This window comes from Pangasianodon hypophthalmus, chromosome 30 (assembly GCF_027358585.1).
Source record: "Pangasianodon hypophthalmus isolate fPanHyp1 chromosome 30, fPanHyp1.pri, whole genome shotgun sequence".
NCBI lineage: Eukaryota > Metazoa > Chordata > Actinopteri > Siluriformes > Pangasiidae > Pangasianodon > Pangasianodon hypophthalmus.
Window position 1 is genome coordinate 9,631,482 of NC_069739.1, and position 12,958 is coordinate 9,644,439.

A 12,958-nucleotide genomic window follows, 5' to 3' on the forward strand; every position below is an offset into this window, starting at 1 on the left:
CATTCACACATCCACATAAGCATTTTCTATACACATACTGTACAGCTGTTTGCTAAATAAAATGCTGTATGTGTATCTGTGTGAGTATTAGTTTATAAAGAGACATTCTCTGAATAGAGTTTGTTAACAGTGTGTAAACAGTGTGCTATATGTCTATCTGTATATGAGCGTGGGATTACATGTGTGTGTTTATGCTGGACTCATCCCCTGCCTGGCACAGAGCCAAAAGAAGAGTGAATGGATCACAGACCAGAACACTATAACAAACACAGCAACAACCTTTCAGTCCAAGGTATATGATGGAGACTTAAGGTGAGCTGAAGAGGCAGCCACTATCTCCAGCACAGTAGTTGCACTCTACTGTGAGAGACTTTGAGAAACTATAAGAAATTTTCCTGCAACACAGTCCGGATGGGCAACATGCTTTAAAATGTATTTTAATACATAATACAAATTGAACACTGAACGACAAACAGAAGGTGCTACTTTTAATATTTCTAGCCATAAGGCTTGTCTGGTGCAAGTGCTTTGATCTGAATTACACCAAAATCACATGTACGTCACTTTATATGATGTCGCCATCAACTTAAAACTTGGCATTATGGGCTCCAACGTGGCGCAACCTAAAAGCATTCACCCTATCGTTGGCCGGGAGTCAAGAGAGCTAAATTGGCCGTGCTCTCTGAGTGAGAGGGATGGTGTTACATCCCTGTCAATCACAGTGACATTAGCCAATCATGGGCATCTGTGACTGTGTGTATGCAGAAGCGAGTAGATAGTGCTGTCTTCTGAAGTGTGTTACACCGCACCGTGACCAGGCATGAACAGCACCTTGGAAGAGATGCGGTTGTCTGGCTTCACATGTCTCAGAGGAAGAGTGTATTAGCTTTTACCCTCCTATGTTGTCTATGCTGTCCTATGCCATCGTTCCTGTTAGTGTGTTACACCGCACCTAACAGGAACGATGGCATAGGACAGCATAGACAACATAGGAGGGTAAAAGCTAATACACTCTTCCTCTGAGACATGTGAAGCCAGACAACCGCATCTCTTCCAAGGTGCTGTTCATGCCTGGTCACGGTGCGGTGTAACACACTTCAGAAGACAGCACTATCTACTCGCAAAATCAAACTGGGGTGAAAATGGGGGAAAGGAAAAATGACTTCACTGTAATTTCACCACTCAGCAAATAATCTCTAAAGAGCATCAACGAGCATCAGTGAGCTGGAAATGAAAGGGTTTCATTATGGCGTGTTAAGAATACACACATTCTCAGTCCACATTTCTTCATAGTACAGCTTGATGAGATATTTGGGGTGTTGAATGTTTTGAATATGTGGTTTGTAATTTTCCACTTTTCTACCAAAACCCCAAAATTTTAAAACATTCATTCACTATTGCATCTCCAATAGACAAATTGCTTCTCCAGAACCAGAGCTATAAAACTCTCACTATTTACACACCAGAGTTTAATGACTTATGGCCAGTGGTTTTAATAATAATATACAGCACTCAGAAAACACAGAGCACTCCCATAAAACAAGCCATGTTTCAGTAATAGCAGCTTTGATGACAGGCTAATGACATTTCCCTGTGCACGCGGTTGAGGTACAGGGGCATACACATTCCACTGTTAAATATTCTTGGCAGAATGCTGAGAATACAAACACAATTTAATGGGTGAATGTCTTTGTGTTATATTAACTAGATATATTTATGAACCACAATGCCATCTATGTGCAATACAGGCCAAGTTAAGAATGTGTTAAGATGATTTCATTATAATTAACATCACAGAAGCATTTTTCAAAAAATCATTTCCACTTTAGGAAAAGTCCCAGAAGCATGCATACACTTTTACCATCATGAAGAAATCCAGATTTTAATATTCCTGCCACTATGCTTTATTTTGGTTCTTGAATACTCTTTTGAATATCTGAATAATCTACAAGAATAAGAAAATCTCAAGGCTTAAAGTGGGGATATCTGTGAGATATTACCCAATTAAATCTAAATAACTCAAGCTTAATTACAATTCATTATACACCAGTTAGTTCCATGCTACTGATTGGTCAAGCAGTACTTATATTCAAGCAGTGGCATGTTTCACTGTGTGTATCACTCCGCTCGTCTGTCTTCCTAGCTCAAAACAGTTACTACAGTAGAGTTAGTGACAGCATCAGCGGACATGGCAAATGACACATTTTTCATGAATAAAACTTTTGAATTAAAATATTAAAGCTCATCAGATGAAAATGAAAAGGAAGAAGGGATGGTAATTTTATTCAGAAGCACCTTTAACGGGAATATACAAATCAATGTGAGCTAGTTAGCCAGCTAGCTGATGTGCTATAAAGTGAGCGTGGCTTCTTCAGGATCTATTCCCGGTAGTGGAGCAAAAATAAACAGAACATATTGTGTCCAAAATGTCAGTTACTCGATATTAATTTCTTGTTTACAGAACTGTTGTATAAAAGCAACATCGCACTCGCAGTCGTGTGGTTATACTGAACATCAGCACAGCTGTGATTATCTACCTACAACCGAATCACGGCCGGGCCGATATTCAGCATAACCACACAACTGCGAGTGCAATTTTGCTTAATTAATTAACGCACAATTCCTACACCAAAATACCCTGCCAAAACAAAATGCCAAACATACCACAGCTCTTCTAGCTATACTTTATTCATTTAACTCTACACAGTATATATTCATATGAAATCATTTTCTAATAAACTATTTACTGAAACATTGTTTTAAGATAAGATAAGATAAGATGAGTATAAAAGTATAAAAATATAAAAGAGACACACCAAGAATGCACAAAAACACAAACACGCAACAGTATTAAAGTGACCCTGCATTATTACACTGTTCCCATGAGATTGGGGGTTATCAAAGATTTATTGTCCAATTTAGTACCAGAGATTTATTGTCCAGTTTAGTGGTGGGGTCTGCTGGGAGCAGTGCTGGTTGTACAGTCTCACAGCAGCAGGGAGGAAGGACCTGGGATACTGCTCCTTCACACACTTGGGGTGGAGCAGCCTGTCACTGAAGCAGCTGCCCAGTGCCACCAGAGTCTCATGCAGTCCCCTCCAAAAATATTGGAACAGCAAGGCCAATTCTATTGTTTATGTCAATCACAGTGGAGGTAGTGTCATGGCTTGGGCTTGCAAGGCTTCTTCTGGAATGAGCTCACTAATCATTAGTGATGATGGAAATCATGACGGTAGCAACAGAATGAGTTCAGAAGTCTAATCTTTCTAATTGGGAGGAACTTCATTATCCAGTAAGACAATGACCCAAAACACTGCCAGCACAACAAAAGACTTCATCAGGGGAAGACAGTGGAAGGTTTTAGACTGGCCAAGTCAATCACCAGACCTTAACCCAACAAACAACTGAAAGAAGCTGTAGAAGCCTAGAAAAGCATCACAAAAGAAGAATGCAATAGTTTGGCGATGTCAGTGGGTCATTGGCTTGATGGAGTCACTGCAAGCAAGGGATGTTCGACCAAATAATAAGTGTTATTTACTTTAAGACTATCTGTTCCAATACTTTTGCTCACCTAAAAAATCGGGTCTGGCACAAAAGGTGCCATGTTCTAAGTTGTTTAACGCATCTCGATGTAAATATCAGGAAATGAAAGTTGAAATTCTGATCTATCATTTCATATTCATCTTTTGATCTCAAACCCAAATGTCTTCAGTGTATAGAAAAAACAAAAGAACTGGCTTTGCCATTCCAATACTTTTGGCATTTATGAGTTCCCATTTAATCTGCTTAAAAATGAATGTGCTGTTAGTAAAAACAAGCTAATAATCTGCAGGATATGAATAAAAAAAAATGCAGTAGCACAGTATCTAAATCAGTCAACTTATAATGATAATGCCTTAAGACTATCACCTTATATTTCTGACATGCGCCATTCACAAATTCTCCAGCATGGCTTTATAAAATGTTTATGCAATGCTTATGAGTGTGTTATGAAGGTGCTATGTAGCTACCTTTCAAACAAAGTGTTACACCGGCTGATCTTATTGGTTGAACTTTGAAAAGGTTAGTGTAAACTGGGTCAAAGCCTATTTAGTTTTTTTTTAATTATTTGAGTAAACTTTGAGTGTGGTGCATGCCATACGAGTCAGCGCTGCCTGTAGTGTTGCCTCTCTGCACAGGCAAACAACGTCTTAGCCCACACTTCTAACATCCAGCTGCTATCAGTCTTCCAATATTCTAAATACGCAGTATCACAATGAAAAATACACTAGAATTTAATTATTCTTAATCTTCTTAATCTTACAGTTTGTAATCTTAGTTCATAATCTTCATACAAATGCTGGTAGGATTTGACCAAATGCACACTGAATTTGTGTGTCATGCTTTTCTCAATTTACATTTATAAACCTTCATGTGCACATTGTGGTATACCAAAACCAGTATACAATATGTAACCTCTTCAAAAACATATTACACACACGCACACACACACACACACACACACACACGCATACCCATAAGACCTATTCTATCCAATTCTACCTCCAATCTCCCACTGGAGGTAAATGAAAGTCCTTGGCTTCTGTTAGCACAATTAGTGTGGGATTAAAGTGATATTCATAAATGTAGCTTCATGCTAGAGGTTCACACAGAGACCACAGTGTTATCTGTGCACTGTTAGAAAAGTAATTCATCTCAGACAATTAATCTTGGACAAAATAGTTACCCTAGATCTGTGGGATTTCAGTCCAGTGGCCACTTGTGATACCTGGCCCCCAGGATAATTGTAGGATTAGTCAGGATTATTTTAATGTCAAGTCCAAATGAATCAAGTGATCAATAATCACAACCTTCATCCGTCTCATGTGAAAGACTGAATGGAAAGTGTTAGTGACAATTCTCAAATTCTTTAACTTATCTTTTCTTAACTTTTTAACCTTTAATTCAAGACATTCTTCTAGCTCTAAAGTTCTCAGGAGGAATGGTTGAGATTTGTGAGGACGATTTAGTTTTATGTTCTGGGCAAGTCTTGTAATGTGACACTGAAAAAACTAACACACAAATATAAAACATGTCACACTCATCAAAAGAGTTTAGACTATCATATGTATAATGGACACTATATCAGCAAACAGATGTGATCTTTAATTTCTACTATATCAGTAGTGAGTTGGGCGTGGTTTAGCAGCATGTGGGGTGTGGTTAGCAGCATGTGGGGCGTGGTTAGAAGGAGTCTGGAGGAGGAAGGTATGATTTGCAAGACAAGCTGAACGTGTGATGATGATGCGGTACTCCTCTACCTTACATCTAATGCCCTGTTTGTGTTTTTCTCTCTCTTTCCTCACAATGAGCACTGTGTGGAAATTCACAAAAAATTTATCATAAAAATAATCAGCAATAAATTTAAAATCAATAAAATCAAAAGCAATAAAATCAATTATTTATACTGTGACACTTTATTTAAACTAAAAAAAAAACCATTTGATTGAAATGGCGGAGTACGTCACAAGAGAGAAATCCACTATGGGAGCACTTTACATTGCACTACACAGAATCACTGAATCAATCATGCATTATGCCATGTTGGGCAGCGAGTTGTGAAGCTTTTTGAATCAGTTAGCTAGTTAGTAGCTAAACTATTTGCTGATAATCGCTACATTGTTTAATTATGTATTTATATACACAGTCAGGTCCAGAAGTATTTGGACAATGACAGAGTTTTTGTGATTTTGCCTTTAAACACCACCACAATGGATTTGAAATAAAGCAATCAAGATGTGATCGAAGTGTCGACTTTCAGCTTTATTTTAAGAGGTTCCACAAAAATATGGCATTTACCATTTAGGAATTACAGCCATTTTAAGCAAAGTACCTCCATTTTCAGGGGCTCTAAGGTATTTGGACAAAGTGACATAATTGTAAATATAACCATAAATTTTAATACTTGGATGAAAATTCTTTGCAGTCAATGACTGCCTGAAGTCTGGAGCCCATGTTCTAAAAACTCAAATTCTGAGTTTCCTCCCTGGAGATGCTTTGCAGGCCTTCACTGCAGCCACCTTCAGTTGCTGCTTGTTTGTGGGTCTTTCTGCCTTCAGTCTTGTCTTCAGTAAGTGAAAAGCATGCTCTATTGGGTTGAGATCAGGCGACTGACTTGGCCATTGAAGAATATTCCATTTCTTTGCCTTCAAAAAGTCTTGAGTTGATGTGAGCAGAGAGTATAGCCCTATACACCTCAGAATTCATCTTGCTACTTCTGTCAGCAGTCACATCATCAATAAACACCAGTGAGCCCGTTCCATTGGCAGCCATACATGCCCATGCCATAACACTGCCTCCACCATGTTTGACACATGATGTGGTATACTTTGGATCATGAGCTGCTCCTTTCTTTCACCATACCTTTCTCTTCCCATCATTCTGGTACAAGTTAATCTTGGTTTCATCAGTCCAGACAATCTCATTCCAGAACATGGGAGGGTTTTTTAGATGTTTTCTGGCAAAGTCTAATCTGGCTTTCCTGTTCTTGAATGTTACCAGTGGTTTGCACCTTGTTGTAAACCCTCTGTATTTACATTCCTGAAGGCATCTTTGATTGTAGATTTTGACAATGATACGCCTACCTTCTCCAGAGTATTCTTGACTTCTGTTGATGTTGGGAAGGGGTTTTTCTTCAACAAGGAAAGGATTCTGCGATCTTTAGTTGTCTTCCGTGGTATTCCAGGCCTTTCGATGTTGTTGAGCTCACCACTGCTTTCTTTCTTTTTAAGAATGTGCCTTAGGCCACACCTAAGGTTTTTGCTATCTCTCTTATATGTTGTTTTTTCAGCCTAATGATGGCCTCCTTCACTTGCATTGAGATCTCCTTGGACTTCATATTGGTAACTCCAGTCGAACAGCTGCCAAATGCCAACTCAATACCTGATATCAACTCCAGACCTTTTATCTGCTTCATTTGTCTTGAAGTAACAAGGGAAAGGACCGTCAATTGTCTAAATACCTTTGAGCCCCTGAAAATGGAAGTACTTTGTTGAAAATGGCTGTAATTCCTAAATGGAAAATGCCATATTTTTGTGGAACCTCTTAAAATAAAGCTGAAAGTCTACACTTCAATCACATCTTTATTTCAAATCCATTGTGGTATACAGGGGAGAGTAACATGTAAAGGTAACATGTGCTTCCTCCAAGACATGTGAAGCCAGCCAAGCGCATCTTTTCAAACATGCTGTGTCACAGGGCAGCATAACACTCTCAAAGTGCTATCCGCCCTCGTCAGCATACATGAGCTTACAGAGGTTGACAATTGGCTGTGATTGAGAGGGGAGTGAGAGTATGCCCCTCTCAGGCAGTAAGCACAGCCAATTTTGATGTCTTGGACTAGGTCATGGATAGCTGTTGCATCGTCAGGATATGAACTCACACTCTCCGGACAATAGGGCAATCGCTTTTCTGTTGCACTGCAATGAATTTGAAATCGAAGTGTTTCAGATTTTTTGCAACTCTAGCTATGTCTAACACTACTATTGATGTCTCAGCATATGATTTGAAGCTTTACACTAAGAGCTCTATACAATGCTTATTGTCAGTGTTAAACCTCTATACTTCTTGACTAACGAATCATCAATCCTCCAAGGTCACGTGGGCCTAGGCGATAGTTTATAAATTATAATGTCGATTTTATTCTATGAGAGAAGGAGCCTGAGAGAGTGCTGGTGTGCTGGCGTGTGCAGCATTGTGTCAGACAGGCACCCAGACGGTGTTTGGACTGGGCAGCTCTGACTGGATCTTCTGTGGTGCAGAACAGCCCTAACTGTCAGGGTCATGGCGTCAAGCTAAATACAGTGCTGGCAAAAATTCTTCAACATATGCAGTACAGGAAGCAAAGAAAATCTCTGAATCTGACCACAAGATGTGCTTAGACTGTATACACACACACACACACACACACACAGAGGAATAAAAAAGAACGGTTATGAAATGAGCTTCAATATACTTTATATACTATATTCTTAATACTGATCATTTTCTTTTTCCATTCTCAGTCAGACTTGCATTCAAGATGTAAACACACTCTACAGTGACACAGATGGTAATAGACTCCGCCTACAAACATCGCATTTCCATTCAAGTCTTTCAGCATTTCGTGTCCAAAGTGGATCCTCAGCAGAATCACATAGAAACACACCAAGCCTTCTCTGTTCTGCTCATCTGTAATTATGAGCTCTATGTATTGTATGTATGCCTGTGAGATCAAGAGATCGAGACTGAATGTGTGTGTGTGTGTGTGTGTGTGTGTGAAGAGATACAAAGAGACAACGCCATCTTTTGTTTTTCTCCTCACTGTAATAAAATGGTCTTTAGTGATGACCTCATTCCTCAGTCAATTCATTCATTCTACACACACACATGTACACACATGTACACACATACACACGTCCACACACATACACACATGCACATGTAGACGTACACTCGCGCACACAGGCTCAGTAGTGTTTCTATATGAGTGCATGCTGTCAAACTGACAGAAGACAGAAAGTAAAAATAGTCATGCTTCAGTACATTCATTCTCACTCGGGGACCAATTATAAGGGCAGTGCCAACATTCACACTCTCTCTCTCACAAACACACGCACACACACACACACAGACATACAGAGCCAAAAAAACACACATTGTCCAAAATGCGGAAAAGGTCTGTCTATGATCCTGAGCAAAGCAACACGACTTGACCAGTGACTCGTGCTCTTGGGAATGATAACCAACACACACTCTTACACACTCTTACACAGTGTTATCTCTAATTATTATCTTTGTGATACATATTATCTTGTGTCTCTGTAGCTAAGTACTCTTTGTAACCTAAATCCTTTGGCAGTGTTGGTTTAAAGTAAAGTGTTTAAAGTAAAAAGAGTACTAATGTATCTCAATGTCAGTACTGCCATGAGTACTAAATAACACACACACAAACATAGAGTGATGGCTGTGTAAGTAGACGGTGGTGTTGTTTGGATGAAGTCATCACACATATGGAGAATGACACACTTTCTCAGAATTCTCTCTCTCTCTCTGTCGCTCTCTCCATCTTTCCAACTCTCCATCCCTGAGATGCACATCTGCCCAACAGAACCCACCTCTCTGCAAAAGGCCTTTCACAATGAATGAATGTAACCACTGATGTGCCCAACAAACAGCAAGAATCACCTCATCACCTCATTCCTTGTCATTACTGCTTATTAATTCTGTAATGAAATGAAATGTGTTAAATGAATGAATATAGATCTCTCTGAATGTGTAGTGGTCTGTATGAATTGCTTTGAGAGCTGAAGAGAGCTGTAGAGAGACACGGAGACGTCATTTATACCTAGTTATCTCACAAGAGCATCGTCTGAATTTGATGCGTCAAATCACAGGGGCTCTGAGACGCATTTTCGCCACATGCTACAAATAGACCAATGCTTTACAGGGCGTTATTTATATAATTTGTTGCATAATATAATAATACATGCAAGACACATATACTTGGTGTTCACTAGAAACAAATTAGATTATTAACCATTTTGACAGACTGAACTCTTAATTGTAGTTGCTGCGGTTGCAACCAGGGTCAAAGTTCTCCTCTGCGATTAGAATAACAAGCAAAATCCTGACTGTCAGCATGGCAGCCATTTTGTGCACAGAACATCTGGAAACAAGGGACAATAGAGGAAGTGTTGACATGAGCTGTTTAGTGTATTACACGCAAGGCAAAATTCAGGATAACTGGAGACACTTTTCACTGCAAGCGTGGTTAGGATCTTATTTATCCGAATATAAGACAACCACATGGAGCGAAACTCAGCAGTCCTAACATTCATTCACATGGAGTTTCATGTGAAATAAAAGTTATATACTGTAGCAGAGCTAAAATTCGGCTGTGTAACATTCCTTGCCTACAAACATAACAGTTATCTTTCAATGCTTAACCATTAGGGATTCTTTAATGGCTATACATAAGATGGGTTTAAAGTGGTTTTGTTTTGCACTGGCACTTCGTGTTACCTTTTTCAACTATGAACAGATGGGATATCTGTTTTGATTTAAAAGCAGAGAATAAACAAGTATTTCTCTGTTCAATCATCTTAATATATTTTCATCACCTTTTTTTTTCTGACAAGCCACTTTCTGACAAGTGTATGTAAGTCTTCACTTTCTTAATGAGCTGCCTTCAGCTGCATAAGTAACAGTACATAACCATATGATAATTAATATTATTATAAAAAAAAAGAAAGTGATGGATCATGTTCAAAAAACTGGAGTTGCTGAATGAAACCCAGACTTTTGAGTGCTTGGTTTGATCCACTGAAATGCTCTGCGGATTGATTTTACGTACTGTTAGCTCAGTCTCCTCAATAGTCTTTGGCAGTAAGCTGGAACGGTCGCATTTATGCAGCATGGGTGGTGTGTACGTAATCGACAGCTGGAAACGTCTAACAACTACACGTACACTCACTCACCCAAAACATTCCTCCACCAATTAACATCACAGTGACATATTTGTGTTAGTGAATCTACCTATGAGGCATGAACCTCTTTGTTGGCTCTAAATGATAGCTGTGGCTGATCTGATTCATCCATGGCAAACATTTTAAGAAATACTACATCCAATTTTAACATCTCATTCTGCGTCCAGCTGCTAATGCTCTTAAACATGAGGAAATCTTGGCACTTGTAAATTTTTAAATTTTCAATCAATTCAACTACAAGCATTATATAGAGTGACTAACATCATTGTGACTCACATCACACATTGCTTTACCAGACAGTCCGATATGGATTTTCTTTCTACATGTGACAATTAGACGTTGAAAACTAAAACACAGGCTCATGTCGTACAGGTGTTCTTATTAAAGTGTGTATAACTAACATCCTTTCACATTACTGCATCAACCACTATAAGAAGTATAATAACAGGCAGGATTTAGATTATTAGGACTAAGACAGCCCATGAAAATATTAATTATCCATTTGCGTAGCAAAGTGCTGGCATTTTATCCGTGCGTGCTGTGCTCTCAGTGGCTGCTCACTGTAACAGGGCTGTAGTGCAGCAGCTGGCCCAGCGCTCTCGCTTTCTCTCTCAGAGGAGCGCAACAACACTGCATTATCTGCTAGCCCCCTGACAGCAACCTGCTCAGCACGATCAGAATTAGTGTGACTGTGGAAAGAATAACCGTGTTAACCAGGGAGACTACAAATCAGCTGCACTCGGCAACATGCGCAGTCTCCATGGCAACATAACTATACAGTCCTCAGGAATGTAACATGGACCACAGAGAAAGTAGTAAAAGAAGAAGACAGACAGAAAGACGGACAGATATACAGAAATTAAGACAGAGAGAGCGAGAGAGAGAAGACAGACAGACGGATAGACAGGAAAAAAGAAAGAAAGAAAGAAAGACATAATTACAGAAACATTGGACATCTGATTGGAAGATCATGAGTTCAAATCCCAGCACCACCAAGCTGCCACTGCTGGGCCCTTGAGCAAGGCCCTTAACTGTCCACTGCTCAGTTGTATAAAGAATGAGATAAATGTAAGCTGCTCAGAGTGTCTGCCAAATGCCGTAAATGTAAATACAGAAAGAAACGAAGGATAGACAGATAAATAAATACAGAAAGAAAGTATAACATCATGACCATTGTCCCTTAAGAAAGTGCTATAAGAAGTGTCTATGTGTGTATGAGAGAGAGAGAGAGACAGACAGAGAGAGAGAGAGAGAGTTCATATCTGGTGCTTTAATAAACAGAGCCTTGATCTAGACTGTCTAACAGACAGGTACTGATTAAGCTGGTCAGCATCTACTTCTCTCTCTCTCTCTCTCTCTCTCTCTCTGTTCTCCCCTCCCGTCTGTCTTTCCATGGTGAGCTGGAGCTCAGCTCAGAGGAGGAGGCTTTCAGAGAACGTACAGGCTTCAGCGCTGATCCCTTCCCCCATTCTCCCTCTTTCGGACATTGATCCAGATGCTGCTGGAGATCTCCCAAACAGGAAGCAGAACACAACGAGCTCTGTGTGTGTGTGTGTGTGTGTGTGTGTGTGTTACAGTATGCATGTTAGTAAAAGTGTCATTGCGTGTATTACAGCATGCTTCCGTAACACAATATTAACCCATTGTTCTTACTTCCTTGGCTGTAATGGAGTGTGGGAGTGTGAGAATGTAAGTGTGTGTTGTGGTACGTGCATGACCTCTTTCTGTCATGTCATACTGTATACGTGTGAGTTTCTGACTGATATGCATTTAGCTGTCATTTTTAATTAGTGAAGGAAATAGACCCCTTTAGTGTTTGTAAAGAAAAAGATCTGTGCACACAACCTGGCTGTAAAAAGACGTGATTCGTCTAGCAACCTGATGCTACTTGGTTATAATCTGACTGACGAACCTATCAAGAATTTTATTTAGAAATCGGATTGATGTTAGCTAAAACGTTGTACAGTGTTGTAAAAGTCAAGGAATGGTATTCAAATGGTGTAACTCTAGAAGATTCTTATGGCTTGGCAGCTAAGTGATGCTAAGTAGTGGTCTAGCCTGCTACATATACTGTACATCATACTGTATCTTCTAGAAAATACAAGCATTTACAGTAGACAGAATTTGAAGGCATACAAGATTTATGATGCTTACAACTTTGCTGTTGTTCAATGTTTAACGATTACAACATTGTGGCACTGAAAGCTGAGGTGTTGCCCAAAAATTTGTAAGCTGAATAAAATTAGCCTGCTAAATGTATCCATTTTAGACAACTCGTGACCTTTCCATCTAGCATTAGCCAGCTAGTTTTGTGATTTTAGGCAAGCTATGTAGATTTGTTATATTAAAGTGACATAAGTTAGCTAACTAGCAAGCTAAGCCTGTTAACTTCATAGCTAGTTCACCTGTATGATAGTTAGCTGAGATAAAATGGACGCTGCAAAGGCGGAGCT

The 12,958-nt window shown here is 39.4% G+C and overlaps 1 protein-coding gene across 4 annotated transcripts in view; it reads right to left on the reverse strand.

The window, feature by feature from the left end:
* The window catches only part of sash1a (SAM and SH3 domain containing 1a), a 292,702-nt gene that overhangs the window by 66,672 nt on the left and 213,072 nt on the right, over positions 1–12,958 (reverse strand). The gene's annotated exons all lie outside the window — the stretch shown is intronic.